The following is a 13,044-nucleotide window of genomic DNA, read 5'->3' as shown; positions in this document are numbered from 1 at the left end:
GACCCCCGCGGTCACCGCGGCCGGCAGCGGGTTTGGTCATTACGAAAAAATACACGTGTCTCTGACAAACCTGCTCCGAGCTGTTCAGCATCGGTGACCCGCAGAGCGCGGGGTATGACACCAACCCCTTTGGGCAAGGGCTGAGAGAAGGACCCGGGTCTCCCCTGACGCGTTTAAGGACACCCACCGGGCAAGGCCACCGCCGCCACCGCCGCCGGGAGGGCACAGGACCAAAAGAGCTCCTTGGACCCCGCGGAAGGACGCGGCAGGGGGGCTGGGGAACCCTCGTTTCAGCCTCTCCTCCCACGAGACCTCTCGTTTCTCCTGGTTTTGGTGGGATTTGAGGGTACGGCTGCTCCTGCGCTGTGCAAAAGCGCGGGTTAAATCAAGAGCCGCCTGCGATGGCTCACCCGGGTCGGACGCTCCCTGCGCCTGGCACTGAGCTGCCGGAGCAGACCAGGAGTTCCCGAGCTGGGGACACCGGGAAGAAACGTAGGATATCCGCTGGGACCCGGGCGTTTCTTTTCCTCGGCCACAGATTCGGCCGGCGTCGGCTCGGGCAGGGTTTGCGTGTTTTATTCCTGAGATTTATCCGATGTCTTGTACCGCGTAGGTAATATTTCCCCGGGGATGTCAAATCCTCCCGGGGGGAGCTTTGATCACGCAGGACAGCCTTTGCTAAAGACCCCACTCTTTGCAGCGGTGGGGAATTAAGAGCGTGGTCCGACGCGGCGGCTTTGCCCCCTCGGGAGGAGGGAGGGGTGCCGGGGGCTGGGAGCATCCCGCGGGATGCGGCGGTCGGGAGGCAGAGTAATCACCCCCTCAGCTTTGAAATTTAAGAATTTCTGTAGGTTTTTTTTTTTAAGTTCTGCCACCGGCGTAACATCTCTGTACCTGCGGCACCTGGCTGCCCCGCTGGGGTGGAGCTGACTCTTACTGGCAGCAGCAGTAGTGCTGTGCTTCGGATTGGGGATGAAAATATCATTGGTGAAACACCGTTTGGGGTTGTTTCTAAGCAGTCGAGGCCTTTTCTGCTCCTCACCCCACCCCGCCAGCGATGGGCCGGGGGGGGCACAAGGAGTCGGGAAGGGACATGGTCGGGACAGCTGACCCCGACTGACCAAGGGGAAATATCCCATATGACATCCCACATCCATCCCACATCCCACATCCATCCCATATGATGTCACACTCAGAATATAGAGCCGGGAGGAAGAAGAAGGAACAGGGGGACGTTTGGAGTGATGGCATTCGTCTTCCCAAGTCCCCGTTAGGCGTGACGGAGCCCTGGGGATGGCTGAACACCCGCCTGCCCCCGGGAAGCGGTGAATTAATTCCTCGTTTTGCTTTGCTTGGCTGCGCGGCTTCTGCTCCACCTATGAAGCCGTCTTTATCTCAACCCACGAGTTTTTCCTCACTTTTACCCTTCTGATTCTCCCCCCATCCCACCGGGGAGGGGGACGAGCGGCTGCGTGGTCCTGGCTGTCGGCCGGGGTTAAACCACGGCGTGCGCGGAGGCCACCAGCCCAACCAACCCCCGCGGGAAGAGCCGCCCCGCCTCCCCTCGGCTCCGAACCCGTTTTACTCGGTGCCCCCCAGCCACCCTCCGCCAAACCGCTTCCAGCTCTGCCTCCACACCGGGGCAACGGGAAGCGCCTGCGGTACGCAACGCGACCCACTCGGGGTGGGATGGGATGGGGATGGGGATGGGGTGGGGGTGGGATGGGATGGGGGTGGGATGGGGATGGGGTGGGGATGGGATGGGGATGGGGATGGGGATGGGGATGGGGATGGGGATGGGGATGGTATGGGGATGGGGATGGGATGGGGGTGGGGATGGGATGGGGGTGGGGTGGGGATGGTATGGGGATGGGGATGGGGATGGGGATGGGATGGGGGTGGGATGGGGGTGGGATGGGGGTGGGGGTGGGGATGGGGTGGGGGTGGGATGGGGGTGGGATGGGGATGGGGATGGGGATGGGGACGGGGATGGGGACGGGGATGGGGACGGGGACGGGATGGGGATGGGATGGGATGGGGATGGGGATGGGGATGGGGTGGGAGAGACTGGACTAGAATAACGCACCATAAACAAGATAAGGCCAAATATCCCCCAAAAGCAGATGGAGCTTTCTGGAAAAGGGGTTCTTTTTTTTGATTGGTATTCCTAAAAAGTCACATCGAGAAGGGAAGACGATCTCTTCCTAGAATGGGCTTGTCCAAGAGCTCAGCTTCTGTAGTTTTGTGTTTATTGGCACCGCGGCAGCACCAGTTGAACGTGCAGCATGAGACCCTTCACCTGATGGGGTAAGAGGAAGGAGAGACAAGCACAGGCAAACTTTTATAAGAAACAATCGTTTATCAACGTTAATCATGAAATGCTGGACCCCCCTTAATTTGCAAACCGTAGAAAAGAGAACGGGAGAGGACGCTTCAGCCGGCAACCCGTAAAGCAGAATTAAAACAACAACGGCAGAGAAGCCTCCCATGCCACATCGCGAGCTTGTTTCTCCCCTTCCGAGAAGGTAAAGGGCTCTTCGAACCAAACCCATTTTATTCTCAGACGTGTTCCTACTGACAAGGTGGCACATAGCGGGGCGAGCGTCACATCTGCAGATTAAACACGACCTAAAGCTTCTTACAAGTCAATCAATGCGTCGGGAATTCTCTTTGAAGAACTCCCGCCTTGCCGACCAGCTGGCTTTTTTTCCTCTGACTACACAAACCCAAGAGTTTAAGCAGCTCTCTGTATTTCCCAACCCGTGGATGTTATTTCTCAAGGCAAACACAGGGATTCTCGGCTTATGTGTCTTATTACACAGAATCCCGGAATCTCGGACTGGTGGGGGTCGGAAGGGCCCTCCCCCAGTGCCCCCCCCGCCAGAGCAGGGGCACCTCCAGCAGTGGCACAGGACACCTCCAGGCGGGTTTGGAATGGCTCCAGAGGGGGAGACTCCCCCCTCTCTGGGCAGCTGTGCCAGTGCTCTGCCGCCCCCACAGGAGAGAGGTCCCTCCTCAGGTTGGGATGGAACTGCCCATGGTCACGTTTGTGCCCGTTCCCTCTTGTCCTGTCACTGGGCACCACTGGAAAAAGACTGTTCCCACCCCCGGCCCCCTCCCTTGAAGGAGTTATGAGTGTTGATAAGACCCCCCCTCAGCCTTCTCTTCTCCCGACTGAACAGCCCCACGTCCCTCAGCCTCTCCTCATCAGAGAGATGCTCCAGTCCCCTCATCATCTCCGTAGCCCTTTGCTGGACCCTCTCCAGCAGATCCCTGTCCTTCTTGACACGGGGAGCCCCGAACTGGACACAGTGCTCCAGATGTGGCCTCCCCAGGGCAGAGCAGAGGGGGGGATGACCTCCCTCCACCTGCTGGCCACACTCTGCTTGATGCCCCCCAGGATGCCATTGGCCTTCTTGGCCACCAGGGCACATTGCTGGCTCATGGCCATCCTGTTGTCCCCCAGGACTCCCAGGTCCCTTTCCACAGAGCTGCTCTCCATGAGGTCAGCCCCCAACCTGTACTGGTGCAGGGGGTTATTCCTCCCCAGGTTGCAGTACCCTACACTTGCCCTTGATGAATTTCATAAGGTTCCTCTCCACCCAACGCTCCAGCCTGGCCAGGTCATGCTGGATGGTGGCACAGCCTTCCGGCGTGTCAGCCACTCCTCCCAGTTTTGTGTCATCAGCAAACTTGCTGAGGGTACACTCCATCCCTTCATCCAGGTCATTGACGAATATATTGAACAGGACTGGGCCCAGTACTGACCCCTGAGGGACACCACTCCTTACTGACCTCCAACCAGACTCTGCGCCACCAACCCCAACGCTCTGAGCTCTATCTGTCAGCCAGGTCTCAACCCACCCCACTGCCCATTCATCAATTATTAAACAACATCGTCTACAAAAAACTCTTACTCTCTCTGCTACAGGAGAACTGAGAGTTTCCCAGTGAAGAATTGAGAGAATCCCGCGATTCCCGTGTGTGTTCCTGCAAAAAAGTCTCGGAGAAGTAGAAGTGGTGTCGGAACTCGCCATTCCCCGTTTCCCACCTCGGCTCCCCAAGCTCCCCAGCCAATACCGCACTGCGGAATTACCCGATTTTTACCCCGTTTGAGTCAAGTATGTCCTGTTCTCCCTCAGCCTACGCTTTGGGCTGAGAGAACCGTTCATCTCGCGGCGTTTTCTGATGCTTACCTCATGCTACTCTTTTTTTTTTAAAAAATAATTAAGCAGCACATTAATTTAGGGACAGTGACGGGGCGTTGTAGCAGACGGGCCAACGTCTTCTTGAAAAGAGGCCGTTTCGCTCTCCGGTGAGCTGCTCCTCGGGTGCAGAAGGAACAGAAATGCCCCATCTACGCAACCGCGGTGCAGTAACGCTTCACGTCCCTCAGCGCCGGGTGTAAATCTTCAATGTTTGGGGCTTTAGAGTTATTTTTCCACGGGGACTGGAAACACAATGTTTAAATACAGCTTCCGAAATCACTATTTTTGAAGTTTGTTAACAGTATAAAGGGACACGTGAAGAGAACGATTACTCTCGCGCATAAACGATTTGTTTAATCACTGCTGAGGCAAAATTCCTACCAGCGTCAGCGGAAGGGGAGGGAGGGTCTATACTAGAAACAAAACCAACAAAACTTATCTTTTTTTTTTTTTTTTTTTTTTAAGCTGGATCTCTGTATTACCACCTCTGCACTTTCTACAGCCCAATTTCGAAACTCCGAGTTTGGGGCGAGAGGGTCGGGGTGTTGGGAGCCATCCGCCCGCCACACCAAGAGCCCTTCGGCTCAGAGGAGGAAGCAAACGGACACGAACGTTTTCACCAAATCGCAGACACGGCGCCTCCCCCCGCTTCTTCTGGCGCTCGTTTCTCAGGACACGGGGCACCTCAGGAGGGTCCGGCTCTGGATTTCCCCAGCACGTCTCAATCTTTACAGTAGAAACACGCGCAGAACGTGCTCTACGGCCGTCGCGACTGCTCCAGCTGCTCACCCTCACCGTGCCCACTGCCGGCCCGAAGAGCGAACCTTTCGATGCTTCTCGCGTAGGAAAATAAGGCGATGATTTGAATTTCGGCGCACGCAAAAAATCTCAGATTTAAGTGACCATCTCTGCCTGGTCGGCTGCTCCTTAGCTCTGTGCTTGGACGTGGGGGACGGAGGCAGAACTTCCTACACGAGGTCTTTCATCCAGGATTTAATCGCGGCAGCGCCAGAACGAACCGCTGCAGGCGCACGACCACGCGCTGGGTCCAGCCCCCACGTTCCAGGTGTTCCACTGTTTCACAGAGGGAACCGCGGTTTCGGTAGGACGGCTTTTTACAGGATTTGCTCCACAAGGAATCACCGCACTCCAAAGAATTCTCCTGCGGGAGCGCACAGTGTACTTGTGACTGCTACGGCGTTAAGCTGCGTGGGAGAAGAACAGAAGAAAATCTGTCCCCAGGGGAATGACAAGGAAATAATGAGAAGCTGGTGATAAAAGAGTTTGCTGGAAGTTACTCTCATATTTGGGATGGGCAGGGATCCCTCGGGGCCAAGAGTACCCCCCTAGTCCCTTTCAGAAGCCATCGAACTCCACCACAGCACCAGTGGTTTCTTGCTCCTCATGGGAAGAAGCTGAGGCCATCGACTCTGCTCAGGTGCTCACTGCAAAGCTTCAGCTGGAGGTAACACGGCTTTTTTAATCTTTGCACTGAACTGGAATAAGCAAAAACGCTGAGTAAGGCCAGCCTGCGGAGAGGAGATGCGTGATCGACAAACACTGTCTCTGCGGACTCCCCTCCTGTCCCTGAGGCCACTGCTTTAACGTCACCTATACCTTGTGCATATGTGCCCTCGCTCCTTTCCAGACTCTTAGAAATTAAATTGGCATCTCGCCCCGCACCCCGGGCTGCATCCCCGCAGCGTGGCCAGCAGGGCGAGGGGGGATTGTGCCCCTCTGCTGCGCTCTGCTCTGGGGAGACCCCCCCAGTGCTGCCTCCAGCTCGGGGGCCTCAGCGCAGGAGAGACATGGAGCTGGTGGAGCGGGGCCAGAGGAGGCCCCGGAGCTGCTGGGAGGGCTGGAGCCCCTCTGCTGGGAGGACAGGCTGGGAGAGGTGGGGGGGTCAGCCTGGAGAAGAGAAGGCTCCGGGGAGACCTGAGAGCCCCTTCCAGTGCCTAAAGGGGCTGCAGGAGAGGTGGGGAGGGACTCTGGGTCAGGGACGGGAGCAATGGGACGAGGGGGAATGGCTTCAAACTGAAAGATGGGAGACTGAGATGAGATCTGAGGAAGAAATGTTTCCCTGTGCGGGCGGTGAGCCCCTGGCGCAGGGTGCCCCAAGAAGCTGCGGCTGCCCCATCCCTGGAGGTGTTCAAGGCCAGATTCGGGGCTTGGAGCGACCTGGGCTGGGGGGAGGTGTCCCTGCCCAGGGCAGGGGGACTGTGAAACTGGATGGTCTTTAAGGTCCCTTCCCACCCAAACCATTCCATGATTCTATGGTTTCCATGTGACAGTGCTCTCACTACCACCGTTGCTCTCCTATGACTGTAACTGCTGAACTAACGAGGGGTTTTTTTTTGGCTATTTTTACATTACACCCAACCATTCACCTGAACCTATGCTCTCACAGCTCCATTTCCCACTCACAGCTCCGCGGATGACCCCGTTCTGATCGTGACATTTTCTCAGTCTTCTCACACCTGAAAGACTCCCAGCATTCTTCTGCATTAATACAGACATTCTGTAGCACGTGCTGGTTGATGCGCCAGAAGATTTTTATTTTTTTTTTTTAATAATAATGCTTTTGGTACAGTCAGCACTGCTCCATACAGCTCCTCCTCCCAGATATGAATCATCTTGATGCTAATTAAAATCAGCTCCTAATCAATGACTGGTAGGCTGGCAGCAACCCGCTGCTTTTCATACTTGAACTTGATTCAGTCTTATTAAACTGTCTTACCCTAAAGCTTCCCCTATAATCACTACGTGACTATAAGCCATCATCTCTGGAAGGAGAGGGATTTTTTTTTTGACAACCGAGTGGAAAAATCTATCCCAGGAAAGCTTCTGGCACACCGATTACGTGTATATGTTATGAGTTCGCAAGTGATTAGTGAGTCTCGGTTTTTCCATGAAGCTTTTTTCACATTCCGTACACTTGTAAGGCCTCTCCCCGGTGTGAGTTCTCTGGTGGCGAACCAAGTCCGCGTGGCGACCAAAGCTTTTGCCGCACTCTGTGCATATGTATGACGACGCCTGATTCTTTTTGGTGTGGATTTGCTTATGTTTCAGAAGTCCAATTTTCAATTTAAAAGTCTTCTGACATTCTGTACACAGATACAGCCTTTCTCCTGTGTGGGTCTGCTGATAAAAAAGGATCTCTTCGAATTCAGTAGGTTGTCCTTCCTCAAGAGAGCTGTTACCTCTTCTGCTTCCCGTTGGATTTGGCTGACCTGCTGCTGAGTTCTGGGGACTCTCAGATGTTACCCCTTTGTCTGAAATTTGGCGAGTCGGGTCTTGGGATCTTCCTGAGAATGATCTGTGCAGTTCCGTATTTTCTGCAGTCTTTGCGTGACACTGCAACTCGGATCTGACTGCAGCACGGCCGCAGCCTGGAACAGAAAGATTCCAAATGCTCCCTTTATCTGACGTGGTGTAACACCAGTCTCCAAAGAACAACCACCCCCAATTCACCGCGGCTGCATCCGTACAAAGAGAACAAGTTTGGGGTAAAAAAGCAGGGATGCACTAGAACCCCCCTCCCTCTAATCCTCCAAGCCCATGCACTTTCACTGTATTGCCAATTTAATTTCTGACGAGCCTCAGGCCGCCACACACCTGCGCTCGGACTTGCGGGGATCTCCCTTTCCTCAAAATCCTGCTGATCCGTCACGTGCAGAGCTTCTCTTGGCTGGACGCTGCTTTTGGGAGCAGGATAGTCTGCACAAGAAACAGAACATCGAAATTACGGTTATTATTTTCCTCTGTTTTTTTTTCCCCCCCCTTATTACAAAGGTATTTCCTAACCCACTTTAATTGTATTGATGTAGACATAGGAGACGCTGCACAAAGAACGGTGCCGAAGACAGCTTTTTGTCAGCCTCGGAGCTTCACCCCTCCGAGCCCTGGGGTTTACTTAGGCCTTTTTTTTCTTTGTAACACAACTCATTTTTGTTAGTTTACATGAAAAATACTGCCTTTTTCTTTCTCACAGAGGAACAATTTTCTAGTTGTTCCTAGAACTGTAAGAAAAGGCTTTGTGATGCCATTTTCTAGCAAATACCTGCATAACCCGCTGTCTCTTTTAAGCTGGGGAAAGGTCCAACGAGGAGGTAACAGCAAATGCAGCTGCTCTGGCATCTAAAGAGGGCGGCTGGGAAGCAGGCGAGCAATATTTGTCTTCCGACTTCTTAAAATATTCCACAACTTATATCCAAAAAGTTGAAAAGTTAAATGTCTGGAAGTGGAAGGTCTCAAATGGATTACAGCCATAAAAGCGTAATTCAGCTGCCTGGTGCTGTGTGTTATCACTCAGCCCTAACGGCCTTTCTGATACGTGAACTGATCTTCCTCCAGCTAATCCCTCCTCCTGCACTGCACAGCACATGCTTTATTAACAGATCAGAGCCGTACAAAAACCAGAGGCAGCTGTCTGCAGACTCCAACTTTCTCTAGCTTTTCCACTACAAAAAAAAAAAGGTATGTAAAGAACAATAAATATAAAAAAAGTGGAATTACGTTGTCTCGTTATTTCATGTAATTTCAACTCTGACAGTGCAGAAGCAGCAACAGAATGAGGTTAGGCTAAAGCGGCGTTTCTTAAACAGCACTGAAGAGCGTCACAAAGCACAAAGTAGAATAAGCAACACCTGAGGTTTCTGGGGTTCACAGCACTCCTGCTCCTCCAGTCCAGAGGACAAGCAAATGCACTTTCAGCCCCTAATTACAGCAGGTTCTTCTTCTATTAATCCAAGCAACTACCTGAAAGCTGAGGAGCCAGCGAGGGTTCGCATCTTCAAATTGGAAAAAAACAAGGACTTCAAACAAACGTATAGTTAAGTAACCAATAAGACTTCTTCATTTTCTAGGGCATTGCTCATCTTATTTGACTATTCCAGCATCAAAATAGTTCAAATCTCTTTTTAAACCACAAAACCCAACATACGTCAGGATTTGGGGACAATAAAAATACTCACAACTTAACTATAATTAACAAGTCCACAGGATTCATGACACCGTAAGTCATTACAGCTCCTGATCTTGCGTATCTGAACCTTTCCCGCTCTCCTTTGCTCCTTGTTTTACACTCAGCACGCGCGTTACCAGGGGCCCTGCCAGAGATCCTAAACCCCTCTCCCAGGGGAGAGCCTTTTCCTCTATTATTCCACCCGTATCACGCAGACAAAGTCTCACCTACACGCACAGATGGAGTATCTGTCTCCGACAGAGCGCAGGGAGGCAGCAGTCGCAGAGGCGTTAGAAAAGGGACTGTCCTTCAGTCTTTAAAGGAAAGATTGTGGAGCTTATCATCTCCCACAAAGACTCAGAGGTATCTAAAGATTAATCCACGAGAAGTCAAAGGATTTGAGGAGTCACTGTTAGACAAGAGCCAGGCCGGAAACAGCACGGATCCGTCAGCCTTCAGCAAGAAAGGGAAAACTAACCTTTACCCAACGTGGTTAAAGAGTCGTAATTCTCCTTTATCACTTTCTTGTAAAGCTCTTTCTGCCAATCTTCCAAGTCATTCCCCTCGTGCGCTGCAGCATTATCAAACGTCCCGGGGACCTAAAACAAAGCGTTCCAGCGTCAATGCCATTGGAGAGTCACAGCCTCGAAAGCCCTCTTTTTCAAACAGTATTAAACAAGTGGTCACCAGCCAACTGCTTCTATCAATGCCCATGTTATGTATGGCCAGCACACTAATTAAGGACTTTATATACAAATCTTCTACTGTTATTTCTGTACGTAGCTCAGAATGAGTAAAATTACTTAAAAATAACAGGACTCAACTAAAACAATGAATTTCTATAAAGACCGGGTCAAAAATTAGTTGTAAAAAAAACCCAAACAAACCCATCCATGGTCACAATCAATACCCAGCCCCAGATTTGGCTCTTCCTTTCACTGAAAAGCAGAAAATATTCCAGAGTGTGTTTTAAAAAAGCCCCGTGGCAACGCCACAGCCTATTAGATCCGGCTGTGAGTGTTCTTCCCTCATAATAAAAGTTAACACAAACAAAAAATTAAGCCCTAAAAATAGTGAGAGATGAATGCTGCATTTTTTGCAGTGTATATGTTCATGCAGCGGACATACTTTACACCTGTGCTTTATATCTACAGAGTACCGCGTTTGTATGCGCTTGCCTTTGAATACACTTTGATTTGCCTTTCAACCTAACGCACATCTCGCCGGTTCACGTTTTGCAGCTTGCACCACGTGCAAACCCAACTGTACAAATCCGCTGCCAAGAGAAATAATTAACGTTCATTAATTTGTCGCTAGATGGGGGTCGCAATCCAAACGAAATACACAAGGGAGAAGGTGGAGCAGAAGTTAAGCCTTTGTCTCAGCCCCAGACGCCCACGCTGTGGGCACTGTGCCACCGACACATCATCTCAGCGACTCTAAAGGAAATTTTTCCAAGCAGGAGGACTGTCAGGTACAAATACAGGTCTGCAGGGAGCGAATCCATTTTACAGCATGAACCGGGACCACATTTCCAACAAACTGCAGGTTTTCCCCCTAACATTTACACACAAAAGTGGAATTTGAGCACAAAGAGCAGCAAGATGCCTTTAATTTCCCCAGTCACTGACTTCCCAGTGCCACCTCCACACTCGGCAGGACCAGGGAGAAAAAAAATGAAACCCGCAGCGGTGCTGGCAACGTTTTCCTGCCACGTAGCACATTTCACCTACTGCCGCTTCCTTAAAGTGTTTTACATGCAAATCTTCTTTTAATTTAAGGGAAGTAAATACAATAGCAAATATCTTAATTACCCTCGAGTGCTCAGGATTCCGGATTCGTTTGCGAGTTTTATTACTTATCCCACCAGAGAAACTTCGAGGTGTACCAACGAGCCAGTTGCCGTCTTCACCCAAAATGAATTTTTTGGGAACAGCTTCTTTCAGCAGCCGTCTGTTTTTTCTAATTTTTAAGGGGTCAATTTCAAAAGAACTGTCCTCAAAATGTTTCGAACACAATCGCTGATGCTTGGATGGCATTCCCATGTCCCGGCCCATGTTATGAATCCACTGCTTCAAGAGAGGTTTATTTTGTAAAGGAAAGCCATAGAAAGTAACGGTACTGTTCTTGTACACCCCGCTGGTGGCGTTTTGACAGTTCAGGGCTGAGCAATAAACCATCATAAAATGAGAAACAGGAACAAATCCAAAAATAACGTGCCAGGAGGAGGGTTTAAACAGTTGTTAATCAACTTTAGTATTCAACGGGCCTAAACTTGTCAAGAACAAACATGTTTTTGAAAAACAGAAAGAGGTGAGGTCATGAAGTGAAACACGGTGCTGAACTCTGCTGCCAGAGACATGGACCTCACCACAGCTGATGTCTGCAGCACACGGAGAGGAGGAGCCAGGTCCTCTTCCACAGCATGTGGTTTCCCCGCTTCAAAGCGACAGCGTACAATCTGGAAGGCAAAACCTTTCAAAATCAGCTTAATGAACCATTACTACACAGATTTACATTTAAATTAACTTCTGCTATATACACATATATATGCACTTCATTAATTTGCATCTCTGTGAAGAATCCTCCCACGCTCCACAACAAAGCTTATTATACGGTTATTCAGAAGGCAACAACAAAAGGGCGATAGCCAAATAACTTGCAAAAAATGAACCACAGAATCAGCTGGGTGGGAAAAGACCTGTAAGATCACAGAGTCCAACCGTCACCCCAGCACTGCCAAGCCCACCACTAACCCATGTCCCTCAGCACCACGGCTACACGGCTTTTAAATACCCCCAGGGATGGCGACTCCACCACTGCCCTGGGCAGCCTCTGCCAGCGCTTCACAACCCTTTCTGGGAAGAATTTTCTCCAAATATCCAACCTAAACCTTCCCTGGCACAACCTGAGGCCGTTTCCTCTTGGAAACTCAGCTGTTCCTTGGGAGAGGAGACAGACACCACCCCACCCCCGACCTCCTTGTAGAGAAAGAGCTCTGCAGAGCACATGGGGAACGCTTCTATAAAATATGTCACCATCACACCGTGTTTCTGGGCACGCCTATGGCTTGTGACCCATTCTGCTATCGGCCGCAGGAGGAAATCGGGCACCTCTGCCCAGGGCACTCCCCCAACTCGGAGCCCTGCTGCAGACCCCACTCATTACCCGTTCCCCGGCACTGCTGGGGCGGGAGGAGCTCGGTAGTTCCCCCAGGGCCGCCACCACCCGAGCCGGGGGGACACCGGCCTCCCCGCCCCCGGGGGCGGCCACAGGCCTCTCCCACGGCCCAGGACCCCCCGGAACGGCCATTCTCCCCCCTCCCCACCGAGGGGGGAGCCAGGCCTCCCCTTACGAACACCGCTGCCTCCCCCGGGCCTTCACAGACAGCCCCAAACCCCGACGGCCGCTCACCGGCCCCTCTGCGCCGCCATTTTCCTCCACGGCGCCAATCCCCGCCCCTCGCCTGGGCAGCAGCCAATCCGAGGAGGAGCTGGCCTCCACGCGCCTCCAGCCCTAGGCGGGGTGGGCCGGCCCACCTCCCCGCGCCATTGGCCGGCCGCCCTTCGGGCTCGCCCTTCCATTGGAGCGCGCTGCGCAAGGTCAGCCAATCATCACAGGCACGTGCGGCTCTGCCTCCGCGAGAAGAGGGGGTTGGGCCAATTCCTTCATTCCCATTGGCCAGCACGCGGCAAACCAGGTTGTTGATTGGAAGAGGGTGAGCGTGACCTCACGGGAAGGGAGATGGGGACTGAGAGCTTGGCGCCTTCCCGTTGTCACAGCAACGGCGAAGCCGGGCCGGGCCTGAGGCGCCTCCCGCCGCGGCGGACCCGGGCGGAGGAGCGGAGCGGAGCGGTGGGGCAGTGGCCAACC

The 13,044-nt window shown here is 52.5% G+C and overlaps 1 long non-coding RNA gene across 1 annotated transcript; it reads right to left on the bottom strand.

Moving 5' to 3' along the window:
* Window positions 1–7,894: 7,894 nt before the first annotated feature.
* On the bottom strand, window positions 7,895–11,154 carry LOC309686597. The gene is made up of 4 exons (XR_014270553.1): window positions 10,986–11,154; window positions 9,650–9,770; window positions 9,399–9,485; window positions 7,895–7,925 (listed from the first exon to the last, which is right to left on the bottom strand). It is a non-coding gene; the product is annotated as an uncharacterized lncRNA (long non-coding RNA).
* Window positions 11,155–13,044: the final 1,890 nt, after the last annotated feature.

The sequence above is a fragment of the Vanellus vanellus genome (assembly GCF_965231255.1).
Source record: "Vanellus vanellus genome assembly, chromosome: 2".
Taxonomy (NCBI): Eukaryota; Metazoa; Chordata; class Aves; order Charadriiformes; family Charadriidae; genus Vanellus; species Vanellus vanellus.
Note: the sequence above shows the minus strand (reverse complement) of the source record. Positions and strands in the feature narration are given on the sequence as shown.